Consider the following 21,343-nt stretch of genomic DNA (forward strand, 5'->3'; position numbering starts at 1 on the left):
TTTTGTGCAGAAAATATAGAATACTTTATCAAATCAACCAAAGATAAAGAATTAAAAAGAAAAGATACAGGAAGTTAACAGAAAAAAATAAAGATGTCAGAAATAAGTCCAAATATATCTGAAATCACAATAGTAAAATTAGATTAAACTCATTTATGAAAGAAAGATGGTCAGATTAGATTTTTAAAAATCTAACTGTATGCTGCTTACAAATAAAAAGCTGTGTAGCAAAAAATATAATTTAAGGCAAAAAGGGTGAATAGACATAGTAGCTCTACATAGTAATACAATGAACAGTCAATCACGAAGACATAATAATCATAACTCTTTTTTCATTCACATCAAAGCCTCAAGATATATAAAACCCGGGCTTCCCTGGTGGTGCAGTGGTTGAGAGTCCGCCTGCCGATGCAAGGGGACGGGGGTTCGTGCCCCGGTCCGGGAAGACCCCACATGCCGCAGAGCGGCTAGGCCCATGAGCCATGGCTGCTGAGCCTGCGTGTCCGGAGCCTGTGCTCCGCAACGGGAGAGGCCACAACAGTGAGAGGCCTGTGTACCGCAAAAAAAAAAAAAAAAAAAAAGATATATAAAACCCAAACTGACAGAATTAGAAAGACAACTGGATAGGTCCTCAATCAAAATGAGATTTTAAAGGTATTCTGTTAGAAGTGGGTAACTTATGATGTCACAGACAAAAAATTAATAATGGTGTATAGCAGAACTTTTGTGTGCCCCATGGGTTACCAGTATGCTAATATATTGTCCTCACCTTGTGATTGCTGAGTGGCCCTGGAGCACCTGGAACATCCCTCCACTCCCTAGAGTTATGAGCTTCTTAAAACATTTATAAAACTGATCATGTACCAGCTCAAACTGGTGAGAAAACATTAAAAAAGAAAACATAACATCTAGCATAGGAAATGGAACCAGAAACTTAGTACATTCATACACAGTTTCTAGGTATTTAAATTGGTATAAACTCTCTGCACTGTAATTTGGCAATGCTTTTTAGGAGCCGTGGAATTTTGCATATATTTTGATTCAGCAATAACAATTCTAGAAAGTTTTGTTAAGAATATAATTATACAAATGGGCAACTATATATGCATAAGGATGTGCATCATGGTGTTATGTGTAACAGGGAAAAATCAAAGATAACCTAAATGTCCAAATACATGAGATTGGTTTAAATATATATGCAATTATATGATAGAATAACATGTGGTATTAAAAGAGAGAAAGAAATGAACCAGCAAATATACGGTGTTTGTAGCACAGATCCCCTAACCTGGACTTGTGGGGACATTGCTAAATGGATCAAAGCCTTCTTTCTCACTTAGAACATGGTCTCAGAATCCTCAGTATCAAACTCTAAGCAGCCATAATCAGGACCAGAAATAAAAGGAAACATGAAACATATGAGCCATACCTATGTTAGAGTAATAGCTAATGACATAGAAAAATGTTCATTGTGTATTGTTAAGGGAAAAATGTAGTCTACAAAGGAGTATGCACTGATGATTACATTTCTTTAAGGAGTATTCATGCTTACATATGTATAGATAAAAATGTTGAATGTTAAAAGTAATTATTTTCAGGTGATGGGATTCTGTGTGATTTTTATCTTCTTTCCTTTATTTTCCACAGTGAAGTAAGAAAAGTAAAAGAGTTTTACTCATTTTTTAAGCCCAGCCTCTAAAAATCCTTCCTTATATTGAATCAATTTCTCCCTTGACTCCCTTAGGTTTCTGAGCCTCTTTCATCACACTTATCACAGTTTGACCTTTGCTAGAGTAATCTGTGTATGTGCCTCTTTCTCCTCAACTAGATTGGACACTCTTGAGTGTAGTGATTCATTTAACTCAACGAAAGTGTATTGCTCTTAATAGGTGGTAGGACACGTTTTGTTGAATTGAGTGAATGAACCTTTGGAACACATTTTCATCTAAGTCAGATAGCAATAATTCCTTATACCCTATGCTCAAGTACAGAGTCAGTAATTGGAAACTCTGATTCCAAGGGTCTGTGGAACCTTGAGAGAGGAAAGAAACTGGCTTGTCAGGCTTAGTGAACTTGAGTCCCTTTGTAGAGCTCTCCCCATTCAATATTTTCATCTTGTGCAAACAAAGTCGGATATTTTATTTTATTTTCACTGTGTGGAACTTGGCAGGATGAATTATTTAGGCAATAATTTTTCAGTTTTCCATCTGTAGCTGAAGAAGAGTTCACCTTTTCAAAGGTTCTTAAAGACAGCAAAGGTAGACTGTTTTCACCTCTGAAAGACTAGGGTGTGTTACTGTTAAGAAAGGTTGAGCTGGAATAATTTCTCTACAGGGCAGAATACTCAGTGATGTGGTAAAGCAGTTCCCTACTCAGATGCCTTGTCTGTATCTTCAGAACTAATTTTTGGTAGAAGGCACGTGAAAGAGGAGGTAATCTAAACTCAGGACCAAGTAGAGTGGGGGAGAGAAACTTCTGGTTCCTATTTAATGGAACAAAGAACTTGGGAAGCTAACCTGGGCCTGAAAAAAAGGTACTGGAGCTGAATAATAGAAGTTCAAGAGAAGTAAACTATTATTATCAGCTAATTTTTTTGTAAGTTAAGGCTTAAACAATGACAACAAATCATAATGCTGGAGTCCATCTTGTTCACTGTTTTGCTTTTATATTGGTCATTGACAAACCTTTTCAAGAAAGAAAAGGCCTTCTTTTTAATGATCTTCAAAGAAGAAATGTGTGTAACCTTTCTTGGTAAACTATTCCAGAATTGAGCAACACATACTCTAAACAGGGAAGGGCATTACATGTATAAATAACTGACAGTAAAATGAAAGACTAGGCCCTTTTGTTCTATGCTTGGTAGATATGGGATTAGTGATCCTGGTTCTCAGTATTATCAAACTTCTTTTTTTTAACTTTTTATTTTATATTGGAGTATAGCTGATTAACCATGTTGTGATAGTTTCAGGTACACAGCAAAGCGACTCAGCCATACATACACATGTATCCATTCTCCCCCAAACTTCCCTCCTATCCAGGCTGCCACATAACATTGAGCAGAGTTCCCTGTGCTGTACATGACAACTGATACCAGCACCAGAGTTATAATTATAAGGGAGATAGCAGTAGGAGACTTAGATGTGCCTAAAGTTTACTGCAGTCTTTCCAATTACTTGTGGGTGGTTAAAGCAGTTATTTGACAGGCATGAATCATTATGCCTAAGTCCATAAGTAATTTTGTGTAGGTCATGGAGCTGCGTCCAAGCAAATACAATAATAAATTTTCCCACTTTTCTCCACGTTAAATAACCTGGCCCATTTTTCTTCAGAAGTCTTCACTTTATTTTTATTTATTTATTTATATAGAATACAATTGACTTTTACATATGGCTTTTGCATCCCACCAAATAACTAAAAAGCCTCGATAAATTTGCTTTTTAGTTATTTTTGTTCTTTTGTCCCTAGATTATTTGATTGTAGAAAGTAAATTACAATATAATCAATGAATAAAGACAGTTTTGCATCTTCTTTCAGGTATTTATGCCTTGTGTCTTTTTCGTACCTTAATTCACTGGCAAGCATCCCTCGTACCAAGCTGAGGTAAGAGCAGGCATCTTTACTTTGTTCTTTATCTTAAGGAGAACATATTATGTGTTTTACAATTAATTGTGACAGTAGCTGCATTTTCTGCAACAATTTTGACTATGGCATTTCTCCTTCATTCTGTTAGTATGGTGAATTTCATTGTTAATATGTGGATTTCATTTGCATACCTGGAATAACCCCATTTGGTCATGATGCATATTTCTTTCACCATAATGCTGGATTCAGTTGGCTAATATTTTGTTAAGAATTTTGGCATCTGTGTTTATAGGAACTATAGGTCTTTAATTTTTCCTTTTTTGCTTTGTTTTGTTTTATTTTTGGTCTGATTTTTCTATCAGGGTGATAGGGTAAAATGTCTAATACAATGTACCAGTAAACCCTTCTGTGCATGCTGTTTATTGAGTGACATTTTAAATTGTGAATTCAATCTAGTAAATATAAAACTATTCTGGTTTTTTAATGCTTCTTATTTCTGTTTGTGTCTTAGGAAGAATTTGCCCTTTTGGTTATAATTTGCCAAATTTCTTGGTGTAAAGTTGTTCACGATATTACTTGTTATCCTTATAAATTGTGTAGTGATATCTTCTATTATATTTCTAATATAAATCATGTGTTTTCTAGCTTTTGTTCTTAATGTGTCTAACAATATGTATATAAATATTATGGACTGTTTTAAAAACCCAGCTTTAGTTTAGTTGATGTACTGTATTTTTTCTCTGTTTTTTACCTCCTTGGTTTCCACTCATTTTTATTTCTACTTCCTTGTATTTACCTTGTGTTTAATTTACTCTTTTTCCCCCAGCTTCTTTTTTTTTTTTAACATCTTTATTGGAGTATAATTGCTTTACAATGTTGTGTTAGTTTCTGCTTTATAACAAAGTGAATCAGCTGTATGTATACATATAACCCCATATCTCCTCCCTCTTGCATCTCCCTCCCACCCTCCCTATCCCACCCCTCTAGGTGGTCACAAAGCACCGAGCTGATCTCCCTGTGCTATGCAGCTGCTTCCCACTAGCTATCTATTTTACATTTGGTAGTGTATATATGTCCATGCCACTCTCTCACAGAAATCTTCACTTTAAAATCTTTAGTTATAAAAACATGAGGTTTTAGAGTTGGACAGGAATGCTAGAATCATTTACTAATCTCATAACTTTCCAGGTGAGGAAGTTGGAGGACTAGAGAGTTTCAGTTAGTAAAAGAGCTAGCATAGAATACAAGGTTCCTGATCTTCGATCCTGGGCTTTTAACACCACATCATTATATTGCTCTGCCTCTTCTGCTCTACCACGGGTTTTCATTAAGAGATATATGTACACCAGTGATACACCAGATGTTGTTCATGGACCTGTGTTGATTGAGGAATGTTTGTAACTGGTTCATGATGAGACAAGTAAAGAAATTGAAAGTAAGCATTTAGAAACTTGTATAAGCAATTTGACAGAATAGTTTATGTCTGTTGAATGTAATAATAAACAACTTGGACTTGTTTTTATGTCTGGTTTTATAATTTTGTTTACCTTATAATTTATTTTAGAGTATCTTCTAAAAGCATCGTTCTTCAATGGATTACAAATAAAAATCAGTCTTTTCACCACAGATGGATTGAGAAGCACTGGTCTAAGTAGGTCACTGGGTTTTCATAACAAATAACAAGACATTAATGAACAGGATGCTTATAAACTTATAAAAGTAACCAAAAGAAGTGAGTTTAGTATTTCTATTATGGTAGGATCTGGATACTTTGAGTAGTTTACAGGAAATAAGACAGGAAAAGCTGAAGAGCACTGAGCTATGTATGACACATTTTCATAGCACTATTCTAATTACCCTTCAGTTTTTAAAGTTCTTTTAGAAATGTGATTTTTTTTGCAAAGGTCAAAGGTCAAGAAATCTTTTAAAATTTTGTAGCATATAGGACAATTATTACATACTGTGACTCCAATAGATTTTCCACTATATTTTTTAAAATTAATTTTTATTGGAGTATAGTTAATTTACAATGTTGTATTAGTTTCTGCTGTACAGCAAAATTAATCAGTTATACATATACATATATCCACTCTTTTTTAGAATCTTTTCCCATATAGGTCATTACAGAGTATTGAGTAGAGCTCCCTGTGCTATACAGTAGGTCCTTATTAGTTATCTATTTTATATATAGTAGTATGTATATGTCAATCTCAATCTCCCAATTTATCCCTACCTCTGCCCCTTTCCCCCTTTGTAACCATGTTTGTTTCCTACATCTGTGACTCTATTTCATTTGTACCTTTCTTTTTAGATTCCACTTATAAGCAATATCATATGATATTTCTTTCTCTGTCTGACTTACTTCACTCAGTATGACAATCTAGATTGTCCACTATATTTTTTAATATAGAATCGTCTACTCTCTTTTTCCTCAATCTGACTTTTCTTCCCACATATGTTAGTACCTGCCCCAACTTACTTAACCAAGTTTATTGTAATCACTAGTCAAATTTTATCCTGATTGTAAAAGTTCTAATTCAGTCTTCTGGGCTTTCTTTCATCTCCAGATTCAGTAAGCGTAATTGTCTCTATAATCTAGGTCAAAGAAAAATGCAAGGATGCTTGAATGCAGTATCAGTCACAATGAAATATTCTTGGATAGCTCCTCCAGGGTTGATAATGACCTACTGATAACTGGTCCCTCAGATACTCTAACCATTTATTAACCCATATAATGCAGTAAAGGCAGACTCCCAGCAACCTTAATTACCTGACACAGCTTAAAACTGTGAGTGGTGGGCTTCCCTGGTGGCGCAGTGGTTGAGAGTCCGCCTGCCGATGCAGGGGATGCGGGTTCGTGCCCCGGTCCGGGAGGATCCCACATGCCGCGGAGCGGCTGGGCCCGTGAGCCATGGCCGCTGAGCCTGTGCGTCCGGAGCCTGTGCTCCGCAACGGGAGAGGCCGCAGCAGTGAGAGGCCCGCATACCAAAAAAAAAAAAAAAAAAAAACTGTGAGTAGTGAATGAAAGCTATCATAAAAGCTGCACATGGTTCTAAATACCAGGTTGGAGCCTGGAGCTGCACCAGGTCAGAGTGTAAAGTCTTGGTATACACTCAGGCTGGACACTGATGCTATTCTTTTTGCCCTGAATAGCCTAGTCACCCTGTACACCGACCCCTCAAACACCACTTCCTCTATCAAGTCCACTCTGAGACCTTCATTCTCAGTGCGCTAACAAGGTTTGCATGTATTTCTATGTCTCTGATCTTACTTTGTTGTACTATTTTGTTTACATATCTGCCTGTCAGTCCTTTCCAATGAACAGATAGAAGGCAGGGACTATGTTTTATGTATATTTGTATCCTTAGCACTTGTACATAATAAGCATTCCACGGTGTTGAAGGAATGAAATCTGATTTCACCTTCAGTTCTGAGGTATAAAAACACTCATACAGCCCCACCTATTGTATTTTTCCTTAGTAAAAAGCAATCTCTCTGACAAGTCTTTACTTTTGTGTGTGTGTGTGTATGGCTGCACTGGGTCTTTGTTACTGTGCACGGGGCTTTCTCTAGTTGCGGTGAGCAGGGGCTGCTCTTCATTGCAGTGCATGGACTTATTATTGCGATGGCTTCTCTTGTTGCGGAGCATGGGCTCTAGGCGCACAGACGTCAGTAGTTGCAGCCCATGGACTCAGTAGTTGCAGCACGTGGGCTTAGTTGCTCCGAGGCATGTGGTATCTTCCCGGACCAGGGATTGAACCCGTGTCCCCTGCATTGACAGGTGGATTCTTAACCACTGTGCCACCAGGGAAGTCCCACGTCTTTTACTTTTATAATCGCATTTACTTGTCATTAAATGACACCATTATCATTCCCATTTCACAGATAAGAAAAGTGAATCTTGGGGAGATTGTGTAAATTGCCCAAGATTCCACTACTTGTAAGAAACAAAATGAGGATTTAAACTTAAGATGTTTGAATACCAACTTTGCACATGTAACTGTGCCTTAATGTCTCTCTATGGATGTTTGGGTCCCTTCCCAATCTCCTTCCCTATGTTATCTACGAAATTCACTGGTGGGAGAAGAGTAGATCTCATTTTCCAGCTAGGTTTGTTAAATTAGCAGGTATTATAGCTGACATGTGTGGATTTGTTTTCCTATATTTATGGAGAACATCATGCAGAATCTTTTTTTCTTATTTTTATTTTTTTTGCAGTAGGCGGGCCTCTCACTGCTGTGGCCTCTCCCGTTGCGGAGCACAGGCTCCGGACGTGCAGGCTCAGCTGCCATGGCTCACGGGCCCAGCCGCTCTGCGGCATGTGGGATCTTCCCGGACTGGGGCACGAACCCATGTCCCCTGCATCGGCAGGCAGACTCTCAGCCACTGCGCCACCAGGGAAAGCCCCCATGCAGAATCTTTTAAATAAATTTGTAAGAGATTACAATCTGTATCTCTGCCCTAACATATTAGGCCTGTTACCTTAGCATAGATTAGATTATTATTTTAAAATTTATTATTTAAAAAAAGCAGGTTAATACCCATTGCCCTGTTCTCTATAAGGATCTTGCAAATCATTTTGGCTTTGATTTCTTCTCAGTATTCTTTTCAGCTAAGCTAATAAGTTTTTTGCTCTAATTATGCAATTTTTCCTTTTTAAAATAGAATCACCTTTTTTGTCTTCTGAAATCTGTTCAATCTTGTTCAGATGCTCAAAAACAACAGCTAGTTGACCCATAAGGACCCTGATAATTTTATAAACAACTCATTATGAAAGTAATCAGGCACTTCAGACTTGAACCCATTTAATTTACTCCTAGGAATCCTCCTACTGTGGCTTAATTTCTTGACCTTCTATCTTTGGTAAATCTGTTCTGTTTCCAATTACAGTTTATTTTACTAACATGATTTTTTAGTGTTTCCTATGATCAAATCTCCATTGCACTATAGCAGAGAATAAACTATGTACCACTTTGTCATCCCTGTGGTAAGATATGACCTATTGAGCCAGAGTCATGTTTTCCTATAAGATAGCAAATCCTTGTCTTTCTTATTCTTCAGGTGACTGGAACTGACTACAGAGTGGAAAATGTCTTCTCTATTTTATATGTTAATGCTTCTCTGATACATTTTTCCCCATGAAGACAAAACAGAAACCCCATAATGTGTTGAAAAAACTAGGTATTGGTAACTCACTGGTGAATGAATGTATAAGTGAGTGCTTGATGTGAAGTTTTGAGTTGTATTTTTATTTAAATTACTTTCTGCAATATTTGAAGCTATTTACTTACCTTGATAATCCTGCTACCCAAGAAGAAGCAACAGTAAATTCAGTGTATTTAAGTGGAAGCAACAGATTGAATTTTGCCAAATATTTGATTATTAATGCTGCAATTAGCCTTTTTTATTCCTAGTGGAATTTAAATAATGAGAATTATGTTGTTGATATGTTATCAAATCAAGAAGCGGAATATTTCTTGAGCATTTCATAACGAGAGGTTTCGGCATTAAAGATGTTTATTTTATCATGTAGGTTTACTCATACAATATAGTGTGATGCATTAGCCAGGGTTCTCTTGAGAAACAGAACCAATAGGGTGTGTGTGTGTGTGTGTGTGTGTGTGTGTGTGTGTGTGTGTATGTATATATATATATGTATATATATGATATTTATTTTGAAGAATTGGCTTACATGATTGTGGAGGCTGGCAAGTTTCAGTTCTGCAGGGCAGGCCAGAAGGACACTCAGGAAAGAATTAATGTTGTAGCTCCAGTCTGAATGCAGTCTACAGACAGAATTCCTTCTTCCTTTGGAGACCTCAGTTTTTTCTCTTAAGACCTTCTGTTGATCAGATGAGGCTCACCCATATTATGGAAAATAATCTGCTTTACTCAAAGTCTACTGATTTAAATGTTAATCACATCTAAAAACTACTTAAACAGCAACGTCTAGACTGGTGTTTGACCAAATATCTGACCACCATAGCTTAGCCAAGTTGACATGTAAAATTAACCATCACAAGTCGTCATGTTTTTAACCTGTTCTTAATTATTTCAAAATTCACCACAAAATTTAAAGACTCAAAATAATTAAAGTAAGAATAACTTTCTAGAATGGATACCAGAAAATTTTATAAAATCCCATATAAGAAAAGAGACCAAACTGAGGCCATTTTTCTCTAGTCCTCCTACTTCAGGCACAAGTGTTTACGAATGTGGAGATGCAGTTTGAAATTAAGAAGTTAGGTGACTGTAATGAAGACTGTCTGAGCTAAACATCAACATGAGCTAAATAACAAAGGTTATTGTCATTTCCCCAAAGCAGGAATAAGCATCCATCTATGAATTTCTTGCCTTCCATATTAAGTTGTAAATGGCTTATGGACAGGGATTACATATCACTTTTTCTCTGCAGCTCATAGATCCCAGCATATGGTTGGGCAGTTTAAGTGGAAAAGTTAATCTCTGAAAAAGTTAACCCACGGATTCAGTAAAGCCAAAAGGCCATCAAGGGCAGAGTGAAGTGTAGGAAATTGAGTGATTGTTGGGCTAGTGAGGGAGGAGATCAGGTACTATGAGTGGTGATGGAATAAGAGATGTTTGGAAAAGAGGCTGTTGTTGGAAAAAAGGCAGTGAACTAGACACCTTGATCATAGAGTAGTGCTTTTTGACAATGTGATTCCCCTTAAAGTGCAAATGTCCTGAGGTAGAGGTAAGTGTATATCACTGATGTGAGGAAGAGCAAGAATACTGTGACGTTCAGGTGGCTCAATTCATGCATACATCGTATGTTACTTGGGATGATGGCAGAGGATATGGATTGGGAAGAAAAATGTGAGCCAAGCACCATGTTATCTAGAAAGGTGGGAGAAGTTCATGAAAGTTATCTATGAAAGCAGCATTGTCAGTATTAAGGTAATTGACGGATGTTTATGAAGGTGATAGAAAAAAGCAGCACTTTTGGAAGGCATTAAGGCTTTCAAGAATGGGAAGCCCAGAGAAGGTGTTTTTTTATGATTCTTAAATGGCACCGGGAATGAAAAATTATGTCAGTTCAAGGGCTGGTTTGGAAGAAGCAGGACTAAAGTAAAATGTGTGTGGACTGTCTTGAATGAGTGTTCAGGGAATGCAACTGAGCTAAAAAGTCTGGATTAAGACTAGCTGGTTTCAGGACTTCCCTGGTGGTGCAGTGGTTAAGTATACGCCTGCCATTGCAGGGGACTCGGGTTTAATTCCTGGTCCGGGAAGACCCACATGCGTCGGAGCAACTAAGCCCGTGCACCACAACTACTGAGCCTGCGTGCCTAGAGCCCGTGCTCCACAAGAGAAGCCACCACAATGAGAAGCCCACATTCTGCAATGAACAGTAGCCCCCACTTGCTGTAACTAAAGAAAGCCCACATGCAGCAATGAAGACCCAATGCAGCCAAAAAAAAGACTAGTTGGTTTGGAGAACAGCATTTCAGAAACTATGAATTGGGAATAACAAAGGTCATATATTAAAGACACAATCTTCTTTCCTAGAAACACTGGGAGATTTAATGCTTTATGAACCTTGTTAGATACACACACACACACACACACACACACACACACACACACACACACAAGCATACACACATACTCATCAGCAGTGCCTCAAATTCTATAAAAAAATTTAGAAGTAAAGTTAAAATTATGAAGAACAGCAGAATGTCTCATTATTTGCTAATTTTAAAGGACATTGATTTCAAACAGTATTTGCATATAAAATATTTTAAAAATTTAAATCTTTGTTAAAAAGAGTTCCAAAGAACGTTGTTATATAATGCTAAAATATGTACAAAGTATTACACAGCCTTTAGAATCAAATTTCCTGTCCCGTGGATTAAAAATGTTGTCATGATAGATAAGATTTGGGAAATAGGATGCAGAGTAAAAGTGAAAAGAAAGTGGGGAAAAAACCCCACGATATTCTCTAATGTAGTAATCAGATACCTTGTATCCTGGTTTGGATCCTATATGAATAAGTCATCTCAATCTCAGTACACATTTTAAAAACTATCTCATACACAGGGAACTATCCTTGGGTCTGAATTTCCATAACGAATATTTCCAAGTTCCTCTACCTTCCTTCCCCGCCAGCTCAAACAATTCTACAAATGTGTGATTTTAATATTTTTGTTCCATTATTTAAAACAACCTACGGTGTATTTACATATGTTGCAGTTGTAACCATGAATGAAAATTTATTGTATCAGGAGAGATTATTACTGTCTATAGTCCCCCAAAACAAAAACAAAACAAAACCAATGGGTGTGTCCATTCCATTCTTGACGTCATAATTAGACATAGGGAGGATAAATGAGACAATGAAGGGAGATCTTTGAGCTCTGAGGACAGCTGCTCCATGCAGTCAAGACATCATTATTATTAATTACCTGTATTCATTTTCAAACCATCTGTTTTCAAACATGAGCACTTGTGGCCTGATTCTCCTCTGTTAGTGCCCACCCCCCAGCGTGTTTCAATATTTTGAAATATTCAGCTGATTTCAAAAGAAGCAACATCTTGTAGAGATGGATGGTGCTGGAACAAAGGAAAAACATAACCCATTTCTTTGATGATTCTTTTAAGATTATTCACTCATATATTAAACTATTTTGAATACTTTGCTGCTGGTATTATGTTAGGTTTTTTTTTAACTTAAAAATAACTAAATAATGCCATCTGCTGGTGAAAATAAATACATTAATATCTGGACAATATTTCTAGAATTTTTCACATTTCCTTCTTGTATTGTAATAGCTTTATTGCTGTAATAATTTTTAATGAATTGACTGAGATCTTTGGGAAGTAAAATGAAGATTTGACACATCAGATACCAATAAATAGTTTGGAATATATCTAGCCAGATACAAATGTACAGTGACAAAATTCCCAACTCAGAAATTCTTTTCTCCCATAAAGAGTGATGAGAAATTGAGATGATTGTATAAAGCTGTGAAGCTGGTTCTCATCTTAAGTAATTAGGGTGATAATTTTCTGGTATCTGATGTTATCATTTACTCTGTGGTCACATATTAAAAAAAAAAAGAGATCCACCTATGAAATTCTTGTGGGAGATGGGTCAACTGCCTGAAGAGATATGATGTTTTCCTGATTCCCTCTGAATTTTGCTCACTCCTGCAATCCAGTCATGTCTGAAGCCTAGTGGGGTAGACTTGCTGGAAGGTTTTTTTTGTTTTGTTTTGTGTTTTATGCATGAAAGTCCAAGGAACCTGCTGTATGAACCCAATGGGGTTGAGGATGAAACTGGAGGCCAATGTAAATGAAAAACTATATTTTACTTATCTTTTCTATCCTTTAAGAACTAAAGTATGTCCTAAGAGAGAACTTATCGAAATGGGAACTGTCTCCAGGCAACAAAGTTGATTCCTCTTTCTATTTCACTGAAAATTGGATTTTTCTGGGAGGACAGGGAATAGGTCTGGCACAAAGACAGTGTTCAACAAATGTTTGTTGAATTAAATAAAAATGAAGAATGCTTCTTCCCTTGTAGCCCTCATAAGAGGAGACTTCAACCAAAATGAAATTTCTAGTATTCCAATCTACCACATCACTTCCCTGCTTAAAAATCCTTCAATGGCTTCGTAATCAAGTACAAACTGCTTCCAGAATCATTTGCAATCTTGTCCCTGCGCACTTTGCTTGACTCATCTCCTCTCACTCCTCACACCCTCACTTCACTTCTCTGTCCTAATACAAATGTATATCCATGTACATGCATGTGCATGTACACACACACACACACTTTGAATAGATCTACTCATATGAGACTACTTGCCATTCCCCAAGGCCACTACATTCTGCCAAGCCTTTGCTCACCAAAGCACCCTTTTTCACTTTACCTTGTGAACTCTTTTTTTTTAAACACTGTGATTTTTAAAAAATATTTATTTTAATTAATTAATTTATTTGGTTGTGCATGGTCTTAGTTGCGGCAGGTGGACTCCTTAGTTACGGCTTGCCGGCTCCTTAGCGTGGCATGTGAACTCTTGGTTGCGGCATGCATGTGGGATCTGGTTCCCTGACCAGGGGTCGAACCCAGGCCCCCTGCACTGGGAGCGCGAGTCTTAACCACTGTGTCACCAGGAAAGTCCCTACCTTGTGAACTCTTAATCATTTAAAAATATTTAGCTCAAATACTACCTCTGCTATGAACTTTTTCTTGACTTTCTTTTGTGGACAATAGTGGTTTTTTTCTCTATGCTCAAGAAACCTCATAACACACTCCAAAATAATACAGTTGCTCTGCTAAAATTGTTTCCATGGACATCGTCTTCGCTATACTGTGTGTTTCTCAAGAGCAGTAACTGTATTCTATTTTTAAAAATCATATTTGCTGTTTTGAATGGTAATTGACCCCATTAAGCACTTATTAAATGCTTGTTAAAGGCATGTATGATAGCTGGTAAAAATCAAGCTCCAATATGCAACCTCTCTTACTTAATAGAACAACCCACTGCATAGCTCTTCATAGCTACCCAGGTTGCTATGGTCCTACCACTAAGTTCTTACCAATAAGATGTGACTGAACAAAATATGTTTTGTTGCTACTTCCTTGCTACTTCCTTATTAGGATACTGCTTGCTCTTCATTTCCTTTGTCTTTCCTGCTTCCTACTAACTGAGAAATGGTGACAACTGAGCAGTCTTGAACCCAGAGGTGAAAACTCATGTTGAAGTTGGCTGAACTTCCCTGACAGCCTGGGAACCTACATAACTAGGTGACCAGACCACCAGACCACCCTACTCTGGGTTGTCATTTTAGAGAAAAATAAATTTCTGCCATATTTAAGCCATAATATTTTGGGGTCTCTTTGTTAGAGCAATTCAGCTTTTACCCTAAGTAATATGGTTAAAATGAAAACTATTTTCTATGATGCTGAAGCCTTATTTTCTTTAGTTTTGTACCATAAAAAATAGTTTCTGTTTTTATTTTGTATTAGGGTACAACCTGAAAATATACCATGAGAAACATTTAAATATTACTTTTAGTGATGAGCTTCAAGATTTATCAAATTTCTCAAATCATACTCTAACATTATCATTCATTGTCTGTTGAACTCAAATCATAATATAAAATGAAAGCAAAAATTAAAAAATCCAATTCAGAGTACAGAAACTTTCCTTATAATCTTTAAAAAGGCCCTCTATTCTCAAGACTCTGCATTACTCTCAACTTCTGCATCTTCTTTCCAGGCTTAGGGACTAATAATCAGTTTCAGGCTCAGCCTTGCCTCATGTTCTAGGAAAATCTTGACCTTAGGTAGGAGAGTTGATGGAACTCCAGACCAAGAGTCAGGTGTTAATTGCTAGCATGGTATTAATACTTGCCCTCAGCACCAATTCAGATTCTCATACTTTTTATTCTGAAAACACAATATCCATCCTTCTTTCTGTCTCTGATATCTGCAATCATGTTTTAGAAAACTGAATGGTAACTCAAATACTATAAGACCAGAGTCCCTTCCTTGCAATTCCCAGGGACCTTTGTCAGGATACAGTCCATCGATCCAGATCATATGACAGTGCTTGACCTGCTTATTAGAAATCCCCACTCTTTGGTGATTTTCCTCCAGTAAGGACCACTAGATATCTATTGGTATAGTCTGTACATATCATCCTTTGCTCATCATGAGGCTATCATTATACCTACAGTCTGGTTTTGTCTCCTATCCCACCCCAGTGTACAATGCTTTCAAATAAAAAAGTCCTTATTTTAGTATGCCGTTGTTCACTGGAGTTAATGGTTCAGTCATGATAATGTCCTGACATATGATGCTGTTGGTGAATTGCTTTAATTTGTCTCTGCTCTGCATTTCTTGCCTTTTTTTCCTCATAAATTACTCCTTTTTTCCCCTTTTATTACCAGATTCTCTTAACATCCAGCAAGGCTAGCAATCAAATGTCTCTCTTCTCACTCCTTTTGCCTTTTTACAGGAGTGGGCATGTGAGGTATGCTGAACATTAAGAGGCCTCCTTTCGCTGGCAACATCAGTTGATCCAAAGATGGGAAAATGGCTTAAGCAAAGCCCCAGTATCTTTTCAGGGACTGATATATTTGCTAGAGGAGACAGAGTTTTTCCTCTCTCCTTCTGAGATTTCAAGCAGTAAAGGCATTTAAATGTGGAGATGCTTGATGGCAAAGAAATGAGGAATGGGTACCTCATAACATCTTTTGAACAGACTAATATTTTTTGCTGTTGCTGCCAATAAATATCCAACAGATTTGAGCTGGATTTCTTTTATTTTCAAGGAAAGTAGTCTAGAACAAGGGTTGCAAACGATGACCCCACCATCTGTTTTTGTAACTAGTTTTATTGGAACACAGGTACATCCATTTGTTTACATAGTATCTGTGGTTTCTTTCTCGCTACAATAGCAGAGTTGAGTAGTTGTGCCAGAGGTTGTATGGCTCACAAAGCCTAAAATATTTACTATAGGGCCCTTTACAGCAAAAGTTTGCCAACTTTGGTTGCCTTTAAAATAGACTTTCTTAAAGGAACTTTTTCTTTTTGAACGATTTAAAGCATTTTCAAATAGAACTTTTTTTTCTTTTTCCATAAGCACTATGTTTTTTCTGAAGTGGGCAGGATAAAAAAAAAATTATAGCTTGAATGTATGATTCAAAGTGTGGCACCAAATAGTAGGCAATTTTTGTATTGTTGGTTTATGCTTGCATATGCTTTGTTGATTTCTAAGTGACTTCTATCCATTTGCCTTAGGTATAATCAAGTTAGGTATGCCTTAAGAATTCTATACATTATAACAAGGCATGTACTACAGGTGCAGTTTATTTTTGAGGTGATATTGGCACTTTTTGAAACTTTTAATTAGTAAAACCTATTTATAACTTGTATAATGCATAATGACCTGACCCATCTAGGGCTGTCCAGTATGGTAGCCACTAGCCACATGTGGCTATTGACACTTGCAATGAGCCAGTCTGAATTGAAATATGCTAATGGTGCAAAATACATAACTGATTTTAGAGTTACCATGAAAAAAAAGGAATGTAAACTATCTCAGTGATAAATTTTTTAATATTTATTAAATTTTGAAATGAGATTATTTTGGATATATTGAATTAACAAAAATATGTTACTGAAACTATTTTTTACTTATTTCTTTCAAACTTTTAAAAAAGGGATACTAAAAAATTAAATTTACATTTGTGGCTCACATTATATTTTTATTAGACCATGTTGATCCAGAATTACAGAAACACTTAGAATGACTGAAGATTAAAATAAACTCTTATAACTTTAAAGTATTTTAAATGTTTTTTTTAAATGAGTATTTTTGTAGGATAGCATCTTTTTTTTTTTTTTTTTTTTGCGGTACGCGGGCCTCTCACTGTTCTGGCTTCTGCCACAACACAGGCTCCGGACGCGCAGGCTCAGTGGCCATGGCTCACAGGCCCAGCTGCTCCGTGGCATGTGGGATCTTCCCGGACCGGGGCACGAACCCATGTCCCCTGCATCGGCAGGTGGACTCTCAACCACTGCGCCACCAGGGAAGCCCTAGGATAGCATGATAGCATCTTTAATGTTATTATTTTCTATTCTCTGGAGAATAGGAAACAATGAGTATGTTATGAATATGCATGTACTGTTGAACAAATATTTACAGTTGACCCTTGAACAACACAGGGGTTAAATGTGCCAACCCCCCACACAGTCCATGTATCCATGTATAATTTTTGACTCCCCCAAAACTTAACTACTAATAGCATGCTGTTGACTGAAATCCTTGCCGATAACATAGTCAATTGACATATATTTTTTGTGTTAATATGTATGATATACTGTATTCTTGCAATAAACTAAGCTAGAGAAAAGAAAATGTTAAGAAAATTATAAGGAAGACAAAATATGTTTATAGTACTCTACTGTATTTATTGATATCATAAGTTTATGTTGTCTGTTTTCAAGATAGTCTGTCAATGTCTACATCAATATTGTCTTATATGATACTGTAGATGTTATACGTATTACTAACATTAGATATCAAAAATTAAAAGATAATGTGAAAAAGAAATTCACTTTATTTACAGTTATAATGATTCATGCATTGATAAAGAAGAAGCAATATGATTGCTTTATGGTAGCCAGTATAACTGATACAATTGCTTCACAGTAACCTAGCTTATACACTAATAAATGAATCGTTATAAAAATTTTACGGCAGGGACTTCCCTGGTGGCACAGTGGTTAAGAATCCACCTGCCAATGCAGGGAACACGGGTTCGAGCCCTGGTCTGTGAAGATCCCACATGCCGTGGAGCAACTAAGCCTGTGTGCCACAACTACTGAGCCTGTGCTCTAGAGCCCATGAGCCACAACTACTGAGCCCACATTGCCACAACTACTGAAGCCCGCGTGCCTAGAGCCCATGCTTTGCAACAAGAGAGACCCGTGCACCACAACAATGAGTGGCCCCCCGTTGCCGCAACTAGAGAAAGCCCATGTGCAGCAATGAAGACCCAACACAGCCAAAATAAATAAATTAATTAATTTAAAAAAATTTATGGCATACAGTATTAGTCATATGCATAATACAGTATTGGAAATATTGTCACTTTTTTTAAAAAACCACTTACCTTTGATGATAGGCTGATAAGCAGTTTCTCCAATTATGAGAGAGAGGCATACTATACAGTAATGTAATTCTTGGAAAGCAAAGTTTTAAAAGAGTAAGGGACTTCCCTGGTGGCACAGTGGTTGAGAATCCACCTGCCAATGCAGGGGACATGGGTTCAAGCCCTGGTCCCGGAAGATCCCACATGCCTCCGAGCAACTAGGCCCGTATGTCACAACTACTGAGCCTGTGCTCTAGAGCCTGTGCTGCGCAACAAGAGAAGCCACTGCAGTGGGAAGCATGCACACTGCAACGAAGAGTAGCCCCCGCTCACCGCAACTAGAGAAAGCCTGCGCGCAGCAACGAAGACCCAATGCAGCCAAAAATAAATTAATTAAATAAATAAATTAAAAATAAAATAAATGAGTAAGAATACTAAGACATTATTAATTTTATATCACTCACCTTAAATATCACTCACCTTAAATCACTTAAAAATCACCTTAAAAATCACTCACCTTAAAATGTGCAGAAAGAGAAGATGCACTCAGGCAGTGTTTCTAGGATGATGGCAGTATGGGAGGAAAACTGAAATGTGCTGGTGAGAGAGAGTAAGAGAAAGATGTGCTATGTGGGAGAACAGCCATAATAATAACAACAACAATAGTAATTTGGAAACTAGAACCAGTGTACAAAGTATACAAATAAAACCAATGATGCTCCAAGAGTTAAAACCACCAAACCAGAGAGAGCAGAGTCACAGCAGATGTTTCACATGACGACTCAGAACAGGATGACTGACCAAGAGAGCAGAACAAGTGTGAGGTGGAAAAACAGCCCAGACCTGGACCTTTTGGCTCCTGAACTTGAGTCCACACCTTGTGTCAGAAGAATTAGTGAGGAGATTGGTTCAAGATTGCGGAGTAGAAGGACATGCACTCACTCCCTCTTGTGGAACACCAGAATCACAACTAACTGCTGAACAATCACTGACAGGAAGACACTGGAACTCACCAAAAAAGATACCCCACATCCAAAGACAAAGGAGAAGCTGCAATGAGATGGTACGTGGGGCGCAATCACAATAAAATCAAATCCCATAAGCACTGGGTGGGTGACTCACAAACTGGAGAACAATTATACAACAGAAGTCCAACCACTGGAGTGAAGGTTCTGAACCCACGTCAGGCTTCCCAACCTGGGGGTCCAGCAACGGGAGGAGGAATTCCCAGAGGATCAGACTTTGAAGGCCGGCAGGATTTGATTACGGAACTTCGACAGGACTGGGGGAAACAGAGACTCCACTCTTGGGGGGCACACACAAAGTAGTGTGTGCATCAGGACACAGGGGGAAGGAGCAGTGACCCCACAGGAGACTGAATCAGACCTACCTGCTAGTGTTGGAAGTTCTCCAACAGAGATGGGGGATGGCTGTAGCTCACCACAGGGACAAGGACACTGGCAGCAGAAGTTCTGGGAAGTACTCCTTGGCATGAGCCCTCACCGTGAGCCCTCCCAGCGTCCGCCATTACCCCACCAAAGAGCCTCTAGGCTCCAGGGCTAGGTCTCCTGGGTCCAAACAACCAAAAGGGAGGGAACTCAGCCCTACCCATCAGCAGACAAGTGGATTAAAGTTTTACTGAGCACTGCCCACCAAGCAACACCCAGCTGTACCCACCACCAGTCCCTCCCATCAGGAAGCTTGCACAAGCCTCTTAGATAGCCTTATCCACCAGAGGGCAGACAGCGGAAGCAAGAACTACAATCCTGCAGCCTGTGGAATGAAAACCACATTCACAGAGAGATAAACAAAATGAAAAAGGCAGAGGACTATGTACCAGATGAAGGAACAAGATAAAACCCCAGAAAAACAACTAAATGAAGTGGTGATAGGCGACCTTCCAGAAAAAGAATTCAGAATAATGATAGTGAAGGTGAGCCAGGACCTTGGAAAAAGAATGGAGGCAAAGATTGAGAGGATCTAAGAAATGTTTAACAAAGACCTAGAAGAATTAAAGAACAAACACCCAGAAGAATTAAATAACAAACAAACATAGATGAACAACACAATAACTGAAATGAAAAATACACTAGAAGGAATCAATAGAACTGAGGCAGTAGAATGGTTAAGTGACCTGGAAGACAGAATGGTGGAATTCACTGCTGCAGAACAGAATAAAGAAAAAAGAATGAAACGGAATGAAGACAGACTAAGAGACCTTGGGGACAACATTAAACACAACAACATTTGCAATATAGGGGTCCCAGAGGGAGAAGAGAGAGAGAAAGAACCTGAGAAAATATTTGAAGAGACTATAATAGAAAACTTCCCTAACATGGGGAAGGAAATAGCAACCCAAGTACAGGAAGTGCAGAGAGTCCCAGGCAGGAAAAGCCCAAGGAGAAACATGCCAAGACACATAGTAATCAAACTGACAAAAATTAAAAACAAAGAAAAATTATTAAAAGCAACAAGGGAAAAATGACAAATAACATACAAGGGAACTCCCATAAGGTTAACAGCTGATTTCTCAGCAGAAACTCTACAAGCCAGAAGGGAGTGGCATGATATATTTACAGTGATGAAAGGGAAGAACATAAAACCAAGATTACTGTACCCAGCAAGGATCTCATTCAGATTTGACGGAAAAATCAAAAGCTTTACAGACAAGCAAAAGCTAAGAGAATTCAGCACCACCAAACCAGCTCTACAACAAATGCTACAGGAACTTCTCTAAGTGGGAAATATGAGAAGAAAAGGACCTACAAAAACAAACCCAACACAATTAAGAAAATGGTCATAGGAACATACATATCAATAATTATTGAAATGTGAATGGATTAAATGCTCCAACCAAAAGACACAGGCTTGCTGAATGGATACAAAAACAAGACCCATCTATATGCTGTCTACAAGAGACCCACATCAGACCTAGGGACACATACAGACTGAAAGTGAGGGGATGGAAAAAGATATTCCATGCAAATGGAAATCAAAAGAAAGCTGGAGTAGCAATCCTCGTATCAGATAAAATAGACTTTAAAATAAAGAATGTTACAAGAGACAAGGAAGGACACTACATAATGATCAAGGGATCAATCCAAGAAGAAAATATAACAATTATAAATATATATGC

At 37.7% G+C, this 21,343-nt stretch overlaps 1 long non-coding RNA gene across 1 annotated transcript in view; it reads right to left on the minus strand.

Annotated features, from left to right (window-relative positions):
- Positions 1–21,140, minus strand: part of LOC117197239 (uncharacterized) — a 35,278-nt gene extending 14,138 nt beyond the window's left edge. The window contains exons 1-2 of the long non-coding RNA XR_004477768.2: positions 19,598–21,140; positions 18,725–18,794 (exon numbers count right to left, since the gene is read on the minus strand). This is a non-coding gene — a long non-coding RNA (uncharacterized LOC117197239). The remainder of the gene's footprint in view (positions 1–18,724; positions 18,795–19,597) is intronic.
- Between the last annotated feature and the right edge of the window lie 203 nt (positions 21,141–21,343).

This window comes from Orcinus orca, chromosome 3 (genome assembly GCF_937001465.1).
Source record: "Orcinus orca chromosome 3, mOrcOrc1.1, whole genome shotgun sequence".
NCBI classification, from domain to species: domain Eukaryota; kingdom Metazoa; phylum Chordata; class Mammalia; order Artiodactyla; family Delphinidae; genus Orcinus; species Orcinus orca.